General features: G+C 36.5%; 1 protein-coding gene across 4 annotated transcripts in view; it reads right to left on the bottom strand.

The window, feature by feature from the left end:
• LOC114467258 (TOX high mobility group box family member 2-like) overlaps nt 1-26203 on the bottom strand; it is a 262292-nt gene that overhangs the window by 18250 nt on the left and 217839 nt on the right. The gene's annotated exons all lie outside the window — the stretch shown is intronic.

Here is a 26203-nt window from a genome sequence, read left to right as displayed (position 1 = left end):
TTACCCTTTTTATCACTTTTTCTGTCACTCTAATTTACAACTTTTAAACAGTTTCTGTGGTTTTAAAAATCCCATTTCACCAACATTTCCACCATTTTTGTTCACTTTGAACCCATTTTATTTTTGATTAAAACATGGATTTACATCTTTAAGATGACGATATACTATTGCTCAAATAATACGAATCTTCCTGGATAACAGTGGATATTATTCAGACGAATAAATAAATAAATCATTTTGCTGACTTTATGGATGGGCCCCAAAAATCTCTTTTTTATTGCCTTCTGAAATTAAATTTAAGACCAACTTCACAGTAAAATCAATTGGGGAAAAACATGCCAAATCAATGACATAAGGTTAGGGTACATTTTTTTACACACACAAAAACCCTGACTAAAATAAACAAAATTACTCCAAAAACACACAAGATGGCTACAAAAATAGCCATAAATCTATAAAACAAAAAAAAAATACAAAAAAATAAAAATTTTCAGGAAAAATCTTTGTTTACATTTCCCCATGTTGTTGAAAGTTGCGACAAAGCATGAAGCGCTGTCCCGCAGCAACCACGTCACTGTTTTGTAGTTGGTTCCACTGTCGTGATTGCGTGATGTTATGGTAGATTTTACCATTTATTTTGAAATATAAGACTAATTACAATCATAAAATCTTACTTATTATGTGTTAAAATGTAAGGCTTTTGAAAAATTGATTTCAGACATTTTTAGATTCATGAATTTAATGCAATTTAAAACTTTTTAAGGGTCCGCGGGAACCATGTGAGGGTCACAGGCTTTAAAGGTTGAGAACCACTGATCTAATGCAATGGAAACAAAAAACCAACAAAAAACCCACCAAAAAATACTTTGTATATTGTTTTACTTCCAAACTTTTTGAATTATTGGGGGGCTTTGAATCTGCGCTAATACCATGAGAAGAAACTAAAGTTGTCGCCTTTTTTTTCTAATATGATGAGTAAAAGATGATGTTCCCACATATATTTTTATTCACAGAATGCAGTTATGTCATTGTTTGCTGCTAACAGTTCAGTCACACTGTAAAGAAAAGGTCCCTTCTCCAAATAAAGCGTGCAGTGGATAACGGTGTCAGGGAATCAGGTTGGCAGATAGAGCCAAAATCAGCACGTAGCTGTTGCCTCGTAAGACCACCACCACATCTTGTACACAGTACGAGAGGATAAATATATTGTGCATGCAGCTTTCTAGTTTACCAGCAAAGATTGAACCATAGTGTCAGCCTTCGCTCCCTCATCCCATCAGCATTTCTGTTGTCTGACAGTGAGAAAGGGAGATGGATGGGGCGCTAGGTGAAGAAAGGCAGAGAGAGAGAGAGATGGAGGGAATGCAGGAGCTGTAATTCTGAATGGACAGTACTGTACTGGCAAGACAAGATTAGAATTGACAGCCTGATAACTGCGTCACTATCAAAACAGCAGAGAGAGAGAGAGAAACGGAGAGGGAGGGAGGGAGGGAGTGATAGGAAGTGTGAGCGAGTGAGAGATGAGTGAAAAGAGTGAAGTGCACAAAGAGAGAATGGCAGTGGATGTAAAAGAAAGCAAATGAAAGCAGAAAGGAGGGGTGAGAGTGATAAAAACAACAAAAACGACGCAGACGCAGAGAGCAACAGTGTTTAGGAAGAATGAAAATTGGACAATAAAAGCAGGTCATAGCACTTAAATAATCTGAATAAACTCATTATGCAAGCAAAAACAGACCCTGCATGGAGGGATACTCGATTAATCACGATTATTTTAGTCATAATTGAAATCACGATTATTCAAATGAATATTTGTCAACCAAAAAGTTTTTATTTTTATTTTTTGTACAAAGAAATCTAAAACACATTCTTTAAACATGAATTAAATCCTTTAAACACTAAAATCAAGTACGTTCACTCTTGCATTAAAAAAAAAAAAAAAAACACTTCTAATGCTACGTTCACACCAAATGCGTCTTCTGCGGCACCGAACACATCTGCCGTACGAAATGCACCGCAGGATCAAAAAATGTCCCCATTCGCTTCACACGCACGTCTGAAGCAAAGCCCCGCCCACCAACGACACATCCAACTCAGTGAGTTTCACTGCCTGCTGAAGCGAGGAGCTGTGCTCCTTTTTCGCCTCTCAAAAACATAAACCACCAGTGAAAAAAGCTGGTGTGATTAGCGGCTAATGCTATCCTAGCTCAGTGCTACAGAGAGAACTTTTACCTGCTACTACCACCTCCTCGCTGATTCTCCTCTTCCTAGTCTGGTCCCTGTTATAAAGGCCGTGTCATACAGCTCCAGGTGGTCACACACAGCTTCTACTCCATAGTTGAATGGGTGAACAGACCGGTGTCCATGTTGACGGTCTGATGTCATCGTCAACAAAGACTCTGATTGGCTTTCGTCATGCGAAACAGTCGCAGGAGTTTAATATTTTCAACTCTTGCGAATGTGCGGATATGCGTAAAATTGGGAGTGCGCTTGAGACGTGCGGATCGGACCACACCGCCGCACAGGAAAGATTTGGCATCTGGGACACATTTATCCATTGACTTTGTATGTAATCTGGACGTACGGACATTTCGTGACGCATCCGGTGTGAACGCAGCATTACACGTAGTGTTTTGTTGTTTTCAACATCAAACCCAAAGTTCATCATCAAACCCAAAGTGTTCCCATATAAGACAATTTGACTTGCCTTTAACTTTCCTAACAAATAAAGAATATGTAAAAAATAAATAATCATAATCACATTTTTTATTAATTGCACAGCTCGACCTGAATGTTATTTTTGCATTGATGACCTTTGATGTAGACACTGTATGCACTACACCAGTGGTTCCCAAACTTTTCACAGTCCCGTACCCCTTAAAACATTTTACCTGAAGCCATGTACCCCTACTACTCATGCACACTTACATAATAATATAATGTCATGAACAAAAATATACCAGGGGTGGACTGGGACAAAAATTCTGCCCTGGCATTTTCTGTCCACACATTATTTTTAATGAATTCATCAAAAGCAACCAAATACAAAAGAAAGACCAAATCACTGACCCATAATAAATCAAACAGCTGTACAGATGTCTTTAAAAGATGCATACTATAGGAATCCTCCACTGTTTATCCAAATGTGGCCTAAAATCTTTAAAATGTCCTTTTTAGTAGATCTATGCCTAACAAAACACATTATTTTGCACCATATTCGTTTTATTAATTTAATCGTAAATTATTACTGTGACCTGAAAACTAACAGCTGTAACAAAGTAGCAAAGTAACAGCTGTAAAATGTTAAAAAAAAACACAGAAACACTGCAAAGGCGCAGTGTGAGCACCCATGAAAAGACGAGCTAAAAAACCCACTTATACGAGCCGCTCTTTGTTGGCAAATATTTTGTGAATGTGTGCGAGCATGAAGGATGGGATGAAACAGTCGCACTCATCAGTAACCCACGGTGACACAGAGGAGGCTCTTTAAACCTGCAGTTCAGCGACATCAATCACAGGTGGATAGTGAAATAATCTTTGATCAACGGCTCAAAGTCTGTGAGGGAAGATTTTACAAGCCGACTCTTCTACTGAGAACTATCTATCATTGCTTTTCCCCCCAAAATACCATCATTCTACAGCCTAAATGTATGAAGGATGAAGTTTTTATGGAGTACTTTTTTAAGGAGCATGAAAGATGTCTTTGTCAGATGCAGGAGGTAAAAATTGTCATTCAGGCTTATCTTTTTGATTAAAAAAAGAAAAAGGAACATTTGTGATTTAAAGAAATAAATACATATCTATTTTACAGTCATCCAGCTACAAACATGTGAGAACGTTTTGCACTATTATCTTAAGTTTTTGCACTATTATCATTTGGTTTTGCACTATTATCCTATGTTTTTTTCACTATTATCTTGTATTTGCACTATAATATGTTTTTGAACTATTCTATGTTTTTTGCACCATTATCTTACCTTTTTGCACTATTATCTTACATTTTTTGCACTATTATCTTATGTTTTTTGCACTATTATCTTATGTTTTTTTGCACTATTATCTTATGTTTTTTTGCACTATTATCCTACGATTTTTTGCACTATTATCTTATGATTTTGCACTATCATCCTATGTTTATTACTATCTTTATATTTATTTTAGCCCTACTTTTATAGTGTGTCGCTACAAATGTGAGTTTCCCCTCTGAGGATGAATAAAGGGGTATTCTATTCTATTCTTTTTTTTCTATAATAGTATTTGTTGATTTTGTGATCATCCAATGATTTTGATTTCAACATTTTTCATACTTTGTATTTATTTTGAAGAGAAAGCACTTCCTCCAGTACTCCATTATTGTCAAAAGCTGGTTGCTAACCTTGAATGTCTATCATTGCATCTGCGATTGATTTTCAGTTTCTTTGTTAAAAACACTTTGGCTGTGAGCGAGTGAAGAGATGAAATGAGAAGACATGCTACACTTGTGAACAAAAAAAAAGATGCTTCATAGAGTTTAGGATCAATTACAAACTAGAAGGCAGGTTCTTGAGGTTCCCTAGTTTTATATACAGCTACAGACGTGTGATTTATTGCCAGTACAAATACTGAGAGAAACCTCATTAATCTTATAGTAGGAGCTAATGTTATGGCTATGGGCCGTTTTTATGATTTATTTGCCTTTAAAATCAGTACAATGGATGCACTTGTGGTCCAGTGCAATAGATTTCTGTAAAAATAATGATCATGGATTTGCCTGACTAGTACACTGGCAGGAACACAGCTCAGTGCAGCAACGGGAGAATGAAAGTCTCTGTGGAATAATAAACACATAAATAGTTATGTTTATAGCAGCAGCACTGGCAATAATATCGTTTAAAAAAACATGTAAGTACATTTTTAGCTATTTTTGCAATAATTTCTGTAAAAGAAACTGGGTTAATGTAAAGTAGCAAAGCAAAAACATTTTAACCCATTGTTGCCATATATTTAAACATATTTGATATCAACCATAGTTAAAGGTCCCATGTCATGCAATTTTTCACCCATCTCCATTTGTTCTAAAAACCCCAAAAACATAGTATTTGAGGTTTATTTTCCCAGGTTTTAGCCTCTGAAAAGTCACTTTCTGAGCAACTCTACACAAACAGAATGATTTGCGTCCTACTTATGCATATTCATGAGTGGGCGTGTCTATAGACGAGACACTGACTTCCTCCTCATCGCACGGTGACGTAGGGCCAGAGGAGAATCCATGATTGGATGATTTTAAGGCAAAATGGAAACCGTTGATTTTTTTTGAAGCAAGTGGTTTTATTTATTTATTTTTATTATTATTGTAGCGTTAAATTTAGTTAAAGTTAAATTCATTGTATTGTTTTTAAACTGTACTTGGCGAACAAAACTTTTCTGATTTCTGATTTTTTTTTTTAAGTTGTTGTAGTTCTGTGTGTGCACTAAAAAAATAAAAAGTGACTTTACCTTAAATGAATATGCAAACTCACTAGCTTAAAAAAAAAAAACAAATTTATGTTGACTTAGATCAATTAAATTTGATTAAGTCATAAGTTAATCAAATCTAATTGATCTAAGTCAACATAAATTAGTTTTTTAGGGCAACGAGTTTGCATTTTCCTAAAAAGTAAAGTCAACTTTTTATTCTTTACAGTGTATATACTTTTAGAGGATTATATTTTAGCGTTCACACCATTGCACGTAGTCCTTATTTATATAGGGATTTCAAAGTACACCTGTGCTGTATACAAATGTTGTAATGAGTGATGCCTGACGAAACGTTGGCAGGAGAGACGAGAATGCAAACAAAGCTGTTTGAAATGTGAGACGTTCAGCCAGAGCTGGCTGCATGCACCATGTATGATGTGTACGTATACACATTTCAAGTTACAACAGTACAAATATAATTTAAAAAAAGTAACTTTAACCAGTATCTGTGTGTATTTCTATCACTTAGCTTACCAAAGAGACTTGATGGCATAAAAAAGGGTCTTGAAATACATACTGTATATACACAAAAACAGTGCCCTTCTCATGTGGTAACAATTACAATTACATGTCAGCCTGGCCAGCTGTAAGCAATGAGCAGGACAGCAAGTTAAATCTGCCACACTAAAAAAAAATAATAATAATAATCTGCCGCACTGATCTCTGAGTAAAGCCAGACACTCGTCTAGAAAGCCGCACTCATCAAATAAAAAAAAGCCACGACCTAAACAGGAATCGATCCGATTATTGGAATCAAATAATAAACCGGAGGTGCAGATTCATGATCCAAAAGAAAAAATATATGATATGAATGTCTCTAAGGGTCCAGTGTGTAGGAAAACTTTGGCTTTAACACAACAGATATATAATAAAAAAAGTCGCTCACTGTGTTCACCGTCGACCACCAGGCCGTTCTGGCAGCGTTCACTGCAGCAGCAGCACATGTTGCGTTAGCTTGTTAGCATTAGCTCTGCAGAACCCTCATGTTCATCATCATGTTAAAATGATCAGTATCAGGTTCAACTACTGCTCATTTTACATGAAAAGATCTTGGTTGCACTTCATTTTGTATATTAAAATTGTATTATTTTTATGTGGAAAAATCAAACAGAAGAGTTAGGTAAACCTAATACAGTATGTATTTTTTATTGAGAACGTATTGAGTATTGAAAATGAGAGCAGAAAAGTTAATTTAAACTGAAGCGTTGGTTGGACTTTATTCAAATAAAATGTAAATACATTTGCCATGAAATGCTTATGTCCATAATACATTTATAGATGATTTACAAGAAACTACAAGAATCTATCAAAGCTTCCCTGCACCGTCCAGTATCCCGTGTCAGTCACACTGGTTGAATCATTATTTTGGCTAAAAAGTTACTGAATCGATTTCATGTCACTGAATTGTTTCGGATTGAATCGTTCTAGATGAACTAATATCGTCCATGAATCCAATCGGCAACAACAAATCGTGATTCTAATCCAATAGTTCTTAAACTTTTGAATAGAGTACAAAATCTTAGTTCTTACTTTGTGAGCGTTACATGGTCAGGCCCCTCAATATATCTCAGACTTGTTGTGCCCCTACACTTCAGGGCGAAGCCTTCGGTCTTCAGGTCAGGGTCTTCTAAAGATCCCAAAAACTAAATTTGAAACCCGAGGAGACCTGGCGTTCCAGGCTGTGGCCCCCAGACTCTGGAATAACCTGCACCAGTCTCTCTGGGAGCTCAACTGTGTGGTCACTTTTAAAAAAAGGTTGAAGAATTCGCTTTACATCAAAGCTTTTAGTTAACTGGATTTTAAATGTTTTTTTTTTATCCTTTTATGATGCTGCTGTTATGATGTATATGCACCCATGTTTTATTATTCTATTATGATGTTTCACTTGTATTTTCCTCACATCTCTGTACAGCACTTTGTGATTTTATCTGCAAAAAGCGCTTTATAAATAAATTACTTTAAAACAAATTGTTACAACACTGCTCTAAGGGGAATATGAATTTAAAATGTACATGAAGTTCTGTTACCATGCCACTATAAATACCCTAAAGCTTAAGATGTGAATGATTGTGTAAAATCTGCAGATGTGAAATTTTAATCAAAAATAAATTCCCATCATGATTATTTTAATTCAAACTCTAGGTCAAAGCTGTTTCCGAACTATAAGAATCACAATTTATGTGCCTGTGGAACATGAGTGACAGCTCTGAGGAGCTCCTTCCCACAAGCTTTACCCAACAGTGCCGGACCTGCTTAATCAGTCTAAATTAGCAAAGTTGAGACCCCTGTATTTGATAATGTGGTGAAAACAGTGGCTAGTGAAAGCTAATTACATTAACAGAGTTTAACAAGCTGTTGGAGGGGCCCCTGCCGATTGGATTTTAATAAATAGTGGCAAAAGCATCTGCTCGGCACTTCCAGGCTCCGCTGGCATCCTAATTGGCCCCAGTGGGTTGCTGTAGCTCAGCGCTACATCATGCAATCTAGAATTTTCAAAAGGCAAATGCTTATCCTCTGACCAAGTAGGGCTAGAGCAGTGTTTCTCAAATGGGGGTATGTGTACCCCTTGTGGAACACAATGGCACTACAGGAGGTACTTGAGAGAGAGGAATATTAACAAATGAAAACATTACAAATATGGAGTTTTCTAATGTTTATTTTTAGTTATTTGAGATCTCCTCCACGTGTGACAGATGATTAGTCGCAGACGATACTTGGCTGCACAGTTTTGCATTGTGCCCCAAAGTTCAGAACTATTGGATAAATATTTTTAGAATATTATCTGAAACCCTTAAAACTTAACTATACTGAACAAACATTTTTGTTTTTGCTCCCATTTTTCATGAACTGAACTCAAAGATCTAAAACATTTTCTACATACACAAAATACTTTTTTCTCACAAATATTGTTCACAAATATGTCTAAATCTGTGTCAGTGAGCACTTCTCCTTTGCAGAGATATTCCAACCCACCTCACAGGTGTGGCATATGATGATTAGACAGCATGATTATTGCACAGGTGTGCCTTAGGCTGGCCACAATAAAAGGCTACTCTAAAAATGTTCAGTTTAATCACACAGCACAATGCCACAGATGTCTCAAGTTCTGAGGGAGCGTGCAGTTAGCATGCTGACTGCAGGAATGTCCACCAGAGCTGTTGTCCGTGAATTGAATGTTCATTTGTCTACAATAAGCCATCTCCAAAGGCGTTTCAGAGAATATGGCAGTACATTCACACCACGTGTAACCACACCAGCCCAGGACCTCCACATCCAGCATGTTCACCTCCATGATCGTTTGCATAACCAAAGAATTTCTGCACAAACTGTCTCATAGAAGCTCATCTGCATGCTCGTTGTCCTCATCGGGGTCTCCATCTGACCGAAGTTCGATTTGAGTGGACAAATGCTCACATTCGATGGCGTCTGGCAACCATCACCTCATGTTGCAGCATGATAATGCACGGCCTCATGTTGCAGCATGATAATGCACGGCCTCATGTTGCAGCATGATAATGCACGGCCCCATGTTGCAGCATGATAATGCATGGCCCCATGTTGCAGCATGATAATGCACGGCCCCATGTTGCAAGGATCTGTACACAATTCCTGGAAGCTGAAAACATCCCAGTTCTTGAATGGCCAGCATTCTCACCAGACATGTCACCCATTGAGCATGTTTGGGATGCTCTGGATCAGCGTATACGACAGCATGTTCCACTTCCTGCCAATATCCAGCAACTTTGCACAGCCATTGAAGAGGAGTGGACCAACATTCCACAGGCCACAATCAACAACCTGATAAACTCTATGCCAAGGAGATGTGTTGAACTGCGTGAGGCAAATGGTGGTCACACCAGATACTGACTGTGATAATGAAAATTATCTGAATTATAACAAGAACTGCAATTAAAAGAGTCAGTCTTGGTCCCACACCAGGCGGGAGTGACCAGAAATGATCAAAACTACAGAAATAAATACATTCAGGAGGCACTAAATACTGTTATATACTTACTCTACTTATTTACAAAGTGAGATTCTTCAAAATGAGTGCTAACATCATTATGCTCTAGAGTTGGTTTTTTTCCATCGTATTCTAAGCAAAATGTTGTAGTCAGACAAAGGGGGTACTTGAGCCAAAATTGTTTGAGAACCACTGGGCTAGAGAATCAAATAATGAACAATGCATTATTATTTATTCATCTTTTTTTATAACATATTAAAAATACAAAATAAAAGACTTAAAATCAAGAAAAGTCAAAAGATTGAGAATATGTCAAATATATGCCATTTTTTTTTTTCTCTTGTTTCCATCATGATGTGTTTCCATGATGAGGCCTTTGTGCAGACAACAGCACAGAATAGAGGGAAAAAAACAATTAATCAAACATGAATGAGCGACCGCGGCAGGGTTATTTCCATAGCAACAGCCTGAGGGGACAACTTGAACCCTTTAATGTGAGCTGGTGATGTCTCTTTGTAAACATCTGCACAGCGGGGGGAGAAAGCCAATGAGAGAGCCTGGCAACAGATGCATCACAGGGCAGCAACCTCTTGGTATCAATCGAAGTTTCCATTATCTGTTGTTGAAAGGACCAAAAGACTGATGCTGAAACATTGTCTTTGGGATATGAAATTTTACGATTGGAGATGAGTCCAGAGGTGAAAGTAATGAATTACAAGTACTCACATTACTGTAATTGAGTAGCTTTTATGGGTACTTGTATTTTTTTGAATATATTTTTAAATTAGAAATTTCACTTGTACTTAAAGCTGCAGTATGTAAGTTTTTTTTTTTGCGTCATTTAGTAAAAAATTCATAGACAGTGAATCTCTTCCCCTTCTCCTGGTCCTGTAAATGAGCTTTAGAAATACAGGAGCGTGACACTGAACTTCAGCCAATGAACAGCGCGATCCATGAGCTGTTTTGGCTGTTACTATTGGCTGCTCGAGCTGCTCATCAAAAAGTCAAAGCGCATTCACGATCTGAGAATTGGGGAGAGTTTTAATGGCAGATGTTCCAGCAGAAGTCTCTAACGTGGCTTTTGGCACAGCGATTACACCGCAAAGCTAAAGGAAAAAGGAAGACCAAGGTGGAGAAGCAACAGAATAAAAGCACTAACATGTTCAGGAGAAACGAACTCCGAGGATGTTCCTCTGACTCGGTGCAGTATGCCCCACATACCGAGTCAGGGGGAGAGAGTGATAAGAGATGGGATAAATTGCTTGTAAACCTAAGAGAAACATTATGCAAGGTGAAGAGGACAGACGCAATTTATTTGCAATGTGGATGTAGAGTGTCTGTCTGTGTGCTCTGATCAGCTGAGATCAGGAGGCGGAGGAGCCGCTCTGAGCATCTAGTTACTGTCCTCAAAGAAGTGGGACAAACTGCAGCAGAGCTGAAGTCAGCATCCAATGTGAACGTTTTTTAAATCAAGTTAAAGGCACTTTTTTTTCTCTACTGCGTATGATTGAGAGGGAGATTTTTGTTCATGTTGTTGATGTCATGTGTTTGTTGATGATTTTAATTGATTTTACTGAAGATTTTAAATGTTTTGGTTTTGATTTTAAGCTGTTGAATGTTTTATCATGTAAAGCATATTGAGTTGCCTTGTGTATGAAATGTGCTGCGTATCACTCGCTGCCTCACAGCAGCGAGTGATACACATGTTCATGTCTCTAAAACATCAGAATAATGTCCAATAACACAAAATAAAGTCTCTATATTTGTCATTCGTCTTCAGAAAACAGTCGCAAAGAATTCCACAGTGTGCGCGTTCACGCAAGCGTTCTCAAAAAAGACCGGTGAGTTTCATTCAGAAGGAGAGGGGGGAGCGTGAAGCGTCTCACGATTCTACATCCTGCAGCTTTAAGAACCAATCGTGCAAGATTTGGTCTCTTCTTTTTTAAGTTTATACATGAGATGTTTACTGTACGCATTGGGAACCGTGGGAAGATTTATAACCAAAAATAAACGTGGGAGTAACTAGTAACTTTTACTTTGAGTACTATTAAATTGAGCTACTTTTTACTTGTACTTGAGTATTTTATGTATGACTGATTTGTTCTTGTACTTGAGCACAATTTCAATCAAGCAACAGTACTTCTGCTTGAGTAGGGTGTATCAGTACTCTTTACACCTCTGTTAGAGTCTTTGTACTGGTGCTGGTGCATAATTCCTCTAATTTATTCTGCTTGAAGAATCACACTTAATACTGATTTCAAAGCGTGTAATACAAAAACAGGTTCTCAAAGTTGTGGCTCGGCAGAAACTAATCACAGTCATGATCACTTTCAGAGCCGTGCCTGGTGCAACCAGCAACCAGTAACCAGTAGGGCTCCTTCAGCCTCCAGCTGTGCCCAACAGCAGGCACTGTGCAAGTGCACAAACAGCTTCTATCAAGGGTCACTAGCTGGTGGCCACCAAGGCACTAAGACTAATTGTCGCTTTACAATTTAAGACAGGACTGTGGGGAATAGTTGTCAAAGCAATCTGCTTTCTTTGTCCACTGATGTGATTACAACACGCTCAGGAGATGTTTGAATCAAGGATTTCTGAGAAATAATATGAGCTTTGAGAGAAAAACTAGCATCTGGGTGCAGAAAGCTAATACAGTAGCAGAAATATTCTACACACTGCTAAACTCTCAGCCAGGGTTGGGGTCAATTATAATTGTATTCACGTCCTTGATCATTAATTACAATTATGGCGTAATTATAATTGTAAATTTAAAAATCCGTTGCCGTCATAATCATAATAAAAATGTAATTGAGTTCAGATAATTGACTTTGCAATTGTCAACCATGTTACAGTTCTATGTACACCTCTACACATATGTAGTTGATATTATCAAAATGTGTTCCATCGCAAGCTTTTCCACATTTTACCATTTAAAAAAAAAATGAAACCGAGGGATATACTGACACAAAAACAGCTCAGACGTCCACACCAAAAATATTAATACCAATATTTTCATTGATTAGGAAGCCTAACAATGTAACCAATAGATGAGAAAAAAATTAGATGACTAATAATACTTTAAGTGTTTTTTACAGCTGATTTTGTTATCATAAGAGATGCTAACAGAAAGCTAACACAAAAGGAAAGTTAACCTTTATTATAGGTTGTTTTTTTCAGGCTCAGTAATTGTGAATAATTGTAATTCAACCTTAGTAATTGAGAAGGTAATTGTAATTGACTTTCAGTGGAAAAATAACTATTGTAATTTTAGTTGCAATTGGAAAAAATGCTGGTCACCATAATCATAATTGAGTTGTAATTGAACATGGATAATTGAAGATGTATTTGTAATTGCAAAAAAGTTAATTTTGTATTTTACAGCTGATTTAGGATCCGTTATCATAAGATATGCTAACAGAAAGCTAACACAACAGGAAAGTTAACCTTTATTAGGTTATTTATTTCAGGCTCAGTAATTGTGATTATTTGTAATTGAACTTTAGTAATTGTAATTGACTTTCTGAGGATAAAAAAAAAAAAAAGAAATAATAATTTATTTGTAATTGGAAAAAATGCAGGTCATTTTATCGTAAATTGAATTGTAATTAAACATGGGTAATTGAACAAGTAAGGTTAACTTTTATTAGTTTTTTTTTTAATTTCAGGCTCAGTGATTGTGGTTAATTGTAATTGAACTTTAGTAATTATTTATCTGAGGATAAAAAAATAAAATAATTGTAATTTAATTGTAATTGGAAAAAATGCTGGTCACTTGGGTAATTGAAAGCATAATGGTAACTGAAATATGTAATTGACCAACCCTGCTTTCAGCATATAAACAGTAACAGGAAAAGCATAAAGGGTTTAAGGCTGAAGTCAACAATTTAAAACAAATCTTCAATCCTCTCAGAAAACACAATCCAATCATTTCCAACAACAACAACAATGAAGCCAGTCGCTGCTTAAATGAAGGTTTTGCTTTGCTAACACATGAATGAGTCAGCACGACCTGATGGCAGCAGCAGGTATCCGTAACCTTCTTACAAACACCTCTTTGGTTGCTTGGGTGAGAGTAATGGCTTCTTTGCACCGGGCTGCGCGGCGCTATTGTAGAATCACAGAGCGGTTAATTGAAACAAATGACTCTAATAATGGGACATTATCCCCACAGGCTGGCTTTGTGGTGGGCCTAATTAGCGTTGCGGTGGTGGTGAGGAGGAGGAAGGAGTCACCACGCTGATCCCTCGGCGTAAAGAGTCGGGGCCTTCTTTAAAGTGGCCAGTAAGGGATTCTCCCGCTGATGATGCCGAGCTTGATAAATGTAAACAAGTGGAGTTAAACCTCGAGGCCGATTTGATGTTTCAGCTCTGTGTGATGTCATAGCTGCTTTTCACCCTCTTGGTTTGAGGAAAATATGATACTTTGCTAAATCTACTAACTCAGGGGTGTCAAACTCATTTTTGTTCAGGGGCCAAATACAAGGGCCACAGATTTTATGCTGGAAAACGAGTAATTTCAACATCATTGTGGCATATTTTGCATTTCCACGTATATACATAATATACAAAATATGCAAGAAACAATGAGCAATATGTGACAGATTACAGTCTCGTCAAGGTCCTCACTTTAAATTTCCTAAATCTGTGACCAATTTCCATTTAATTGAGGGAAATACTATGTCATAATTTGAGGAAAATTCAAGGATTTTGCAAGAATTTTAATTTTTTTTTTACATTAAAAATGTCTGGAATCATGCGATTTAAGCACTGGGAGTGTTGAGTTTCATTTACACAATGATTCACGTTTTCTCTGTAATTTTTTACTTTCTCTTGAGGGCCAGATTAGATGCTCCAAAAGGCCAGATTTGGCGCCCGGGCCATGAGTTTGACACGTGTATTAACACTTTCTTCATGGTTGGGGTCAATTACTATTTTCAATTACAATTACGTCTTGAATTATCTATGTTCAATTACAACTCAATTATGATTGCGGTGACCAGCATTTCTTCCAATTACAGTTAAAAGGACAAATCTTATTCTTCTCTCAAAGTCAATTACAATTACATTCTCCATTACTGAAGTTCAAATACAATTAATCATTTAAACAACGCTTTAAAACTTAACCTTCCTTTTGTAAACAGAGAAAAATAAAGAAAAACAGAAAAAAATAAATAAATGTTCATTTAGATTTTCTTCATGACAAACCATTAAATCCCTTCAGTGCTTATTCACATTATTGACAACATACTTCACTGTTGTTCTCTACCATGTCACACTGCTCTCCTTCAGCCAATGGCCCGTAGCTAATGTGACAACATGGGATATTGCTCTCCACATGTAGCTTGACGACAGATGAAATGTTTTCTAATTGTTTGCCCTTGTAATACGATGATCCCACAAAGTCAAATACGGCATAGTGTTCCAATCCCTTTAAATATGCATTAGTTTTACAGTTTCCTGAGGTTATTTAACTTAACAGTATGAATATTCATGAAGTGCAATGGCTGTGCATTTGTTTTTAATGCTGTGATAGCTTCTCTTTCTTACTTCGGTGCAGCAGGACAACATAAAGGTTTACTTTTTTAAACGAGGACAGTTTTCTGTTTGCGTTAAAATGAAATGAAATAAGCGCGGGCCACGGGACATTTGTCCCTCAATTTTTAGTCAACAACTTATAATAATTAATGAATTGCACACAATAACACTAATATAGTGACCCACATGCACAAATATATTCCATAAAATATCAGCCCATGAAGAATAGCTTTGAGTCAGCAGATATTGTAGCCTTTTTAAATGTGTAAATGCTTTACTGAAGCAGATTCTAGTGTTGATTAATTCAATTTAATTTCTGTTTATAAGGAACTTGAGTTTTTTTCTATATATCTTATTTTAATCACTTTAGAAACTGTAGGTCTAATAACTAAATAAAAAGTATATACTGTTTGCATTGCTGTTTTTAAGGTATTGTTTTGTGTAATACTAAAAGGCTGTTAAACCCTAAATAAACCCATAGTTTCCCTACATACTGTATGTTTAGAGCTGCAACTAGCGATTATTTTCATAATCGATTAATCAGTCAAAACATTTTAATAAGATAACAAAAGCACATTTATAGCCTGCTTAAGTTGATTAAACTGAAATAAAAGTGTCTCTCACGCACAAACAAATGCTTGCGCACGCAAGTCACACACAAACACAGCATGCACACACACACAAACAATTTTGGTGCGTGCGCGCATACAAACACTCGTGGTGTGTGCACACAGACACTCTGCGCACGCACAAAAACACTCACAAATACCGCACGCACACACACAAAAACTGCACGCACACACAAACAATCGGCGCACACACAAACACTCGTGTGCGCGCACACAAACACTCGTGGTGCACGCACACACAGTCTACGCACACACAAACACTGTGCACATGCACAAGCAATCTGCGCACACAAACACTTGTGGTGCGCACACACACACACACTCTGCCTGCACACACACGAACACTCGTGGTGCGCACACACACGAACACTCGTGGTGCGCACACACACAAACACTTGTGCGCGTGCCGCACACACAAAGCTCTGCAGGTGAAGCAAACGGCTTTGCATCACGGTCAGTGACATAAATCCCATGAAGAATGAAATTTGTTGTCAACAATTTTAATAGTCGATTTTTATTGATTTTATCGACTGTTGTTGCAGCCTTACATCTGTCTTCTTATTTCTGTAAAAACTTCCGTACTACTTACAAAACTTCTCTCTGAAAAAGAAAGGCTGTACTTTTTTTTTGTGTTGGCAGAAGCTACTGTGCATTTTAATCAATAAAAGTATCCAAGCTCTAACTACATTTATTTCCATGGCCCCCAATTATGTTAAAAATGTTCCCATTTTATTAAACTATGGGGTCCAAAATTGCCCCCATAATATTTTCCTAATTTCATACTCTAAACACGAGTGACCCTCCAATTATCTTGCAGTCATTTCTTTTGACAACTATGAAACACATTGTTCACCCCTTTTTGTGGAGCGTAGCCTTGAAGGGTATCTGTCTTTGTGTGGAATGGAAAACCACAACAGAAAATATTTCTATTTCTAAAAAAAGTGATTTATCTGGAATGTCACTAAGATGTCATATCTACCACCAGTGAAAGCCAGCAGAGCAGGCAGGTCATATGAGATACGTCCAAAAACCTCAACTGGAAAAAAGATTGCTGTTTCAATTTTTTAAGACTTCCAGCAACTCTGATGTGTAGTCGAGCCAAACTGTAATTTCAGGAACATCTGTAGATAAAGTGCTTTCATAATCAAGATTGGAATTCACTTTATTCGACCTTTCTATTCATGTAGCATTGCTTCTGGAGCTTTTGAACTCAAACCAATGACTGTTTTGTGAGTGCAGATGCAGATTCTGACCTATTTAATGGTTAAACTAGAGACCAAATCTATCAACAGCTTCTCTATTGATAACCACAGCTTTTAATACAGTTTCAAACTACTTTAACCTAGCTGTGGCTTTCCCCCCTCGTAGTCTTTGACCCCAACCATTGAAAAAGAAGTCACTGAAGTCCCAAAACTACAGCCAATATATAAAAGGTATAGGGCAGTATTTCCCAAACTTCATTGCCCTATGTACCCCTTAGTCTGCAGGCTCGTCTAAACTCTTTCCAGTGTCTCGTCCAACATTAACTTTGAATTTATGCCTTTTTGTTCATTTATTTCTGATGTTTTGCTCTTTTTAGAATTTGAACTTCACCTTTTGGTTTATCTTAAATAGTTGTGCCACAAATTACTGACATATTATTGATGAAAATAATAAAAGTAAAAAAAAATAAACTGACAAATATTTCTGTGGAACCACTGGCAATGGGCCAACCTTGACTGAAAAGACACAAACATAATGGTACAGATGTTCCACTGTTCTACAGAAAGTCCTAAAGTTGAACTTTTAGGTCTAATTACCAGTACTGTTAACTTACACTTTTTGGCAGGTTTTTTTGAGGTTAGATGGTAAGCTGTAAAAACTAACCCATAGTACATGAGTGGGTGTCCAGAACTGACCCAAGACTTACAGTTGAATTCCCTAACACTGAGCCAAATAAATTCTATCAATCATCAACGTGTACTGCAAACAAAGTTGAATGGAAATAATATAAATCTATTAAATGGTGGAATTTGAAGTGACTGAATACATTTGAGCTGTGAATATACTGAAAATTTAATTTTTTATATACATACAGTATATTTATAACAAAAATATTGATTCCTTCAGTCAAGTGGTCAGATTGCTTGGCCTCAGCAGCAGAATGTAGAACAGCAATGGTTTTGAATATTCAAGGTTCAAATTTATTCAACAGTTCTCTCATATTGACACTGGAATTTTTAATACCTTTAAGTTAGATTCTGTGTGCAATTAGTTTTTTTTTTTTGGGCAGCTTGGCTATTTATTTATTTATGTATTAATCTACAGTAAAATGAGTAATATTTTAAGTAATAACAGACTGACCTTTAATAAGGCCAAAACCTTTGAAGTGTGCGAGGTTCACATTTTACATTTTCCAGTGTTTTCCTTTGTGAAAAGAAATGAAATTACAACAATTTCACCACAGAAAAATGTAACTGTTTCAAAAATAAATAAACACAATTCCTGTGCAATAACTTGATCATTCAGTGTGTCGTTTCAGCTCAGTATCACAACGTTTACGACAACGACACTAAATGTACTTAGTGGTTACAATATTGATTTGAGATTTTTGTTTGTTGTTCCTGGTGGTGATTGCAAAGCGATGCATTATAATGGGAGTTATCATCTTAACCATAACCTTTGCACCAGGAGTGTCAGCCTCATTTTAGTTCAGGTGCCAAATACGGAGCAGTTTGATCTCATGTGGGCCACAGATTATAAACTGGAAAATGAGTAATTTCAACATTAGTGTGTCATATTCTGCACTTCTACATATACATGAAATACAAAATATGTAATAAACCAACCATATCTAAGCAATAAATGATAGATATCAGTCCCAACTGAATATTTACTTTCAATTTCTAAGATTTTGTGAGCAATTTTTATTTAATTAAGGGAACTATGTCATCATTTAAGGAAAATGAAAGGATTTTGTAAGAATTTAGAGTTTTTTTTTCAGTTATTTAACTTTAAAAATTACGACAATCATGAGATATAAGCACCAAGACCTGATGAGTTTTATTTACACAATGATTCATGTTTTCTATGTCCTTTTTACTTTCTCTTGCGGGCCGCATTGGACGCTCCAAAGGGCCGGATTTGGCCCTCAGGGCTGAGTTTGACACATGTGACTTAAACTAACTATAGCCAAAACCCTGATTTGAAGTCTGTTTTTCAATGGAAACATATTGAGTTTGAAAGTCGTGTTGCACAGCACAAAAACAAAATGCGGTAATTGTGTTTTTCACGCACAAAAAGTGAAACTATTATTTTCATGTTAGTTTCACGTTTCCTGTTGGTTGTTTACAAATTATCTTTTAAAAAAAAGCCCAACTGAAGCACCATTAAGAGAGATCTGGCTGAATTTGTGACACAATCTGGCACAACTGGCAGCTTTTTATTTGGGCGGCAGGGATTCGCCTCCTCCTTCCCAAGCTTCATTATAGCAGTAATGAGACAGGGGCTGGTGCTGTTTCAGTATTCAAATGCACCGGCACCCCCACAGGCTCAATGTTAGGGCTGTTCTACAAATTCCTCCTTGACCTCTCATTATTGCCTGCTGGCAAGAGTCTGTCCTCCTTTAACTCCTCCTTTAACTCAAAGTGATAGATGTTGCTATAGTGAAACCCCACTGCTGCTGCTGCTACTGCTGCTTTACCGTCAGCCAAGCCAGAACAAACAGGGAAGCTTGTCGAACATGAGACCTCTGGGTGTCAGCTCTACCATGTTGGATAGGGAAGGAAGGCTGACAGCCAGGGGTGAGCCAGGGATTCTCCCTCACAAATGAACATTTACAGAGTTACAGAGTATATTTCACTCTATGTAATCAAAGTGGTTCTCAAACCTTTTTGGCTCAAGTACCCCCTTTCTCTTACTTTTGAATCCAAGTACCCCCTTATGTACGACTACAACATTTTGCTCAGAATATATAGAACTATAGAGTGTCATGATGGAATGAATGAGTGATAACATATTTTAAAGAATCTCATTTTGTAAATAAGTGAAAAGAAACTGTATTTAGTATAAATGTATTCCTAAAGTTTCTTTCATTTAGGTCAATCTCGGACCAATACTGATCCTTGCATTTTCAGTTCATGACCTAATCAAGATAAGTTCTATCATCATTTTGTGTGATTTTGTGTATTTTGTTGTTGTTTGTCTGTTCTTTTTACTTTTCAGTATATTTTTCTCATATTTTGTGATTTTGGGGTCAATTTTGTGAATTGTTGGTATTATTTAAATTATTCTCTCTCAGTGTGTGTGATTTCTTATGTCGTTGTGTATGTTTCTCTGCTATTTTTGTTTATATTGTAGTGATATTGAGTGTTTCTCGCTCATTTAATGTGTCTATGTTGTTGTTTTGTGTGTTTCTGTTAATGGTAAGTAATTTTCTCTCATAGTGAGTGTGGTTTTGGCATTTTTTTTATTTGTCTAAATACAATGTTTTATTGTTCAGTATAATTTTAATCCTATTTTGTTTGCTTTTGTTGTCGTTTTGTGTGTTGCTGGTAATATTTAAATAATTCTCTGTCAGTGTGTGTGTTTTCAGTGTCGTTTGGTTGTTTCTTATGTCGTTTTGTATGTTTCTCTGTGATTTTTGTGTATTTTGTAGTGATTGTATGTTTTTCTCTCATTTAGTGTGTCTGTTGTTTTTTTGTGTGTTACTGTTAATAGTAAGTCTTTTTCTCTCTTAGTGAGTGTGTTTTTGTTTTTCTTTTTATTTGTGTAAATACAGTTTTTTATTCTTCAGTATAATTTCAACTTATTTTCTTTGCTTTTGTTGTCGTTTTGTGTGTTGTTGGTAATACAGTATTTAAATTATTCTCTCTCTGTGTGTGGTTTTAGTGTCGTTTAGTTGTTTCTTATGTCCTTTTGTATATTTCTCTGTGACTTTTGTGTATTTTGTAGTGATCTTGTGTGTTCTTCTATCATTTATTGTGTCTTTATTGTCGTTTTGTGTGTTGCTGGTGATAGTAAGTCTTTTTTTTATCTCTTAGTGTGTGTGTTTTTGGTGTCAATTTGTGTATTTCATTGTTGCTTGCCTGTTCTTTTTATTACTCAGTATATTTTTCTCTTATTTTGTGTGTATTTGTTGTCGTTTTGTGAGTTGCTGGTATAATTTTAAATTAAAAATAAACATTATAAAACCCCATATTTTTTTTATGCTTTCAACTGTTAATTTTCCCCTCTCTGTCTCTCTCAAGAACCCTCTGTAGTGCCATTCCATACCCCTGGGGTACACGTACCCCCATTTGAGAAACACTGGTCACAGCCATGTTTTTTATTTTTATTCAAGTCCAGAGGAATCGATAAAGTAGTTTGAAATGAAGAAGCCACTGCACAACCTTTGTTGATTTTATAAAAAATAAATCATATAAAGAAGACTATAAACTATAAATAGAAGCGAAACTTGATATAATTTGAATCATTTGAATCATCAGCTTTGTTCGCTCAGACACTTGCGTTGCTGGTATCTTGACGATCACAAGCTTGTGCTTTTTGTGCCAACTAATGATCGATGCAGAACCAGCATTGAGCCAATGCTCGATCAACTCTTATCAATACATTTTTAATCTACACTCGTGAGGCTTCATTACACTGCCAGAACAAGAGATTGAAAATGCAGCCCTAAATGGTGAACACTGGGGATGAATAGACGTTGTCTGACAACACATCTGTATATCATCAATACACAGATGGCAAAAAACAAAACACCTGAGAGAAAAGAGCCAAATGGAAACAAAAATAAGAATTTGAACCAAAACTAACAATAAAATGACAATCCCATTTGATGCTCAACTGTTTGAGCTTTTCACTGTTGAAGCAAAACTGATAACCAGAGGTACTGTTGATTTGTTTTTATGGGTACTTGTACTTTTTTTGAGTAAATCAGTCATTTTGCTTGCACTTAAGTATGTGTTAAACTAAGTAATTCATTACATTTTAACACTCAACCGTCAACGTCACCTCGTCGTTACACTGAGTAAATTATAATTTTTTTGTTTAAAATAATCAACAGACGACCAGACAACAATCGAATGCATCACACATCATAGCTGACCAATCAAATTAAACTAATGCACCAAGCCAAAGCAGCATTGAATAGAGGTTATTTTCTCAGTTTTAGAGTTCATAAATGTAGCTGGGTGTTAAGAATTGTAGATTTTTGACAAACCTTTTATTTTATTCACTTTACTCTATGCCACCATGATTACAATCCAAGCGTAATATATATATATATATATATATATATATATATATATATATATATATATATATATATATATATATATATATATATATATATATATATGTTTTAAGTTTGTATTTTTTTTTGATCTTCAATTAATATTTTGTTGAATATTTTCATTTGTCTTTTGATATACATTTTTGTGAACATTGTTAATATATTAGTTTTCCTCATATATCAAGGATTAATTGTGCATTAATTGTTCTTAAATATGTGCTAAATAAATAAATGAAATTAAATTTTCTATAGATGCCTTTGTGGAGAATAAATTAGCTTCTAATTGTGCAAGATCTGGTCTCTTCCTTTTTAGGTTAAACATGAGATGTTTACTGTATGCATGGGAACCGTGGCAAGATTTATTACCAAAAATAAATGTGGGGGGAGAAAGTAACTAGTAACTTTTAGTTTGAGTACTATTTAATTGAGCTACTTCCTGTACTTGAGTATTTTATGTACGACTTACTTGTACTTTCAATCAATCAAGTAACAGTACCTCTACTTAAGGATTTGTTTAGGATAATAAAATGCTTTTAATTTTCTTTTCTCAGAATCTAAGCTGGTGCAAAATAAAACTTCTCCTGAGCAGCGTGTAACAGAATGATTTCTTCCTGCACTGCGCTGACCGCCAATGTTCACTGCTCCTCAATCCTGTAATGATCTAACTGTGTTTGCACAAGGATCGATGTGAGCAGAAAAAGAGATTCACAAAGCAGAGAGAAGTTTACAGAGCTTTAGCCCTGGGCTAAATGTTGTACAAAAAAACCCAGCAACAACATCCCCAGAGATGAAGCGTATCTGTTGCTCCAGCTGAGCTTGTTGTAGGAGGTTTTAAATGTGCGTTGAAGGATAGCTTGTGATTGAAGAGAAGTGTATATCCTTAAGGTAACGCTAGTGTAGACTTTTTTTTTATTTTATTTGCTCTGAAGACGAACGGAGAAAGCATTTTGGTTTTGAAGCGTTACAGTTCAATTCAATGACTTTATCGTAAGGCTTTTATCGATATAAAACGACACAGATAGAGGTTCGTTTCTCTATTTCTGACCCTGAAGCATGTTTCAACCCAGTCTTAATAATCTTTGAGCATGCAGCAGACGTAAATTCAATCTCGCTTATTATACCTTTATCAGTATGAAATTAAGGTTAATTGACTTTGCTGTGCGAGCATAGAATGAAACATCCCTAATGGAAGCGAAATGAAAATACCGTCATCTCCAATTGCTTTTAAATATTTCTCAATATATAGCCTACTTTTCTTTCCTCAGCCTCAGAATAATCTCCTCTTGTCCCAGGAGATAATAAATGAATTGAAACCTCCCCCCACCCCCCCACCCCCAACCCAGCTTCTCCACCACCCCCTCCACCTTCCTTATCGGTCATCTATTTTTCCAGAGTAAGCTATTACTTGCTGGCGTTGCTAGGCAACAAGAAATATTAATAGCGGCTATTATTAGCCAGCCTCTGCTAGAGTAGTACTAAAATGTGAAAGTGGGAAACATGAATGTGTTACATAAATCTCTGGACCTTTCACAGTGTGTGCAAGTCTCTGTTTGGGCAGTGATTTATTGCAACAGTGCTTCGTTTATGAGAAAAGGAGGTGTGAAATAAGAAAATGGAACATTACCCTGAAGGGCTATTTGAAAATAAATAATTGCAAAGGTGAAGGGAAAGCTGTTTAAGAAGCAGGCATTCCCTTTGTGTTTGCTTCTGAGAGTATGCTGGTAAAAAAAGAATAAAAAAATCACATTGCACATGGGACCAATATTAATCAAATTACTGTGGTCATGTCTAAGCATCTGCAACAGTAAAGCAACACTAAATAAGCAGCAGTTAGCACAGTAGCTACTGGATTGTAACCTAAGGGAGATACTAAAAACCCGGAAACACTTGGAAACCTTTCGGAGACAGGCTACAGACAGACAGAGTAAATTCTGCCCTGTACTGCATGCACAGACCAAGTTCTCTTTCATAACATTTGTTTCAATGTCTCACTATGGGATATACGCCTCTGCGTCACATCATAAAGCCGACCGCTGACACCCCTATCTTCGGCCCGGCTCACCACCAATGACTCGACACGATCCCACGTCTATCGAGCACCGGACCCGACATACCAGTTGGCGGCTCGGTGACGACACCGCCCTCGCCACGCTATGCGGCCACCAGGCGCTGGTTGTCGACCTTCCACTAGGACCGGCTGTTCACTAACAGGGGTGCCGTACCGGGTGCTTCTTCCCTGGACTGCAAGGACACGGAGGGCCTGGGCCTACTCAACATGCCTCCGGTAGAGCCGCTGGTTACTGCACACCTGCTCCCAGTGACTCCTGTCGTTTATCCTCAGAAACCAAGCCTGCTTGGGAAGTCTGACCGCCTGCAGTCAGCCCTGTTGGAGTGTGCCTACAACAAGAGCTCTCAGAAATATGGAACAATTGTAAAGAAGGACACTGTTTAACTATACTCTAAGAATAATTGTAAATAATTGTATGATGTTATTTGTACTGTGTGATTGTATCAATAAAAACAAGTTAAAAAAGAAAAAAATATATCTCGATATGGCGTTATTGTCATTTTCTATATCACTAAAATAGAAAACTCGATATAACTTGAATCTCGATATATGGCCCAGCCCTAGTCTCCGGCATGTCTCCGAAATGTTTCTGGGTTTTAGAATCTCCCGTAATCTCATCCTAAAGACTGGCTTTAATGAAGGCTTTAAAAAACACCCATAGACAAAAAAAATAGAACTTTCAACTAATGCAGTTAGATTCTGAAAATCACACAAGACCTGATTAACGCAGGATAAATGCCATGGATGCTGACATTAAAGCATAAATATTCATGATGGAGGGCAGAGAGGAAGAAAAAAAAAAAAAGAAGTAATATTTATGTCAGATGAAAGTATATAACATTGAATAATTCACCACACAGGCATCTATAATTCATCTGATTCGATCCTATGATTAAAGCGTTTGAATGTGTTCACTAGGGGTGTTTACATGTTGGGTCTGAAGCATGTTTAACACCAGAAAAAGACCCTTTACCAGAAGAGCGAGCGGAGGTCCTCAACATCCTTTTGAAAAGAAGAAAAAGTAGCTGACAAGGAACAACCCCCCCACCCCCCACCCCCCTCCACACACATCCATCTTTTCTCCGCTCCCTTCTGTTGCTTTGCTGAACATCACATATAAAAATGTGCAGCAGAGTTCTTTCTTTTTCTTTTTTTTAGGCTGAAGTTGAGGCAATAAAATCTTTTGAGTCGTGCTTGTGAATAAAATTTCAAAAGGATCTGCAGCGAAAGGTTTAGAGGATTCTAGTGCTTTCTGTATTTATAAAAGCTGCTGTGTTGCACGCTGGCCTTTCTCTGACTTCATTGTCTCAGCTTCCTTGGCCTCTCACCAATCTAATTATCACTCTAATAACGGAACGCTGTGCTATTATTAAAAAATGATCTCAGACTATTAACAGGAACCCAAAGATGAATGAGCTTATGAATTGATTATGTTTTTTCTGTGGTGGCTTGAAGAGTAAATGTGTCTGAAAAATAGTCAGAAGCAGGGTCGGGGTCAATCACATTTTTCAGTTACAATTACCTCTCCAATGATCCATTTGCAAATGCAATTCAATTACGATTACAGTGACCAGCAGTTTTTTTGTCAATTACAATTAATATTTACCCTCAGAAAGTCAATTACATTTATGTTCTCAATTACTGAGCCTGAAATAAATAACATAATAAAAGTTACCTTCCTTTTGTGTTAGCTTTTTGTTAACATTTGTTACGATAACGGCTCCTAAATCAGCTGTAAAGTACATTAAAAACAAATATCTATCATCTAATTTATTTCTTATCTATTGGTTACCTTGTTAAGCTTCCTAATCAATGAAAATATAGGTTTTGATATTTTTGGAGTGTGCGTCTGAGCCTGTTTTGTGTCAATATACCCCTCAATTTATCTTTTTTTTTTAAATGGTAAAATGTGGGAAAGCTTGAACATATTTTAATAATTGTTAACTATATGTGTATAAAACTGTACATAGAACTGTAACATGGTTCCCCAGTTTTGAGTTAAATTATAATTGACAAACTTTTATAGAATTTTCATGCCAATTACAATTATAAAGTCAATTATCTGAACTCAATTACAATTTAATTACAATTACAACAGCAAGAGATTTTTAAAGTTACAATTACAATTATAATTACGCCATAATTGTAATGAACTATCTTACTACGCGATTACAATTATAATTGACCCCAACCCTGGCTGGAAGGCTGAATTCTTCAGAGCAAATGTCTGGCTAACGTCCAACTTTT

This window comes from Gouania willdenowi, chromosome 7, assembly GCF_900634775.1.
Source record: "Gouania willdenowi chromosome 7, fGouWil2.1, whole genome shotgun sequence".
NCBI classification, from domain to species: Eukaryota; Metazoa; Chordata; class Actinopteri; order Blenniiformes; family Gobiesocidae; genus Gouania; species Gouania willdenowi.
The sequence above is the reverse complement of the archived record's forward strand: the minus strand, read 5'-3'. Positions and strand labels throughout refer to the sequence as shown.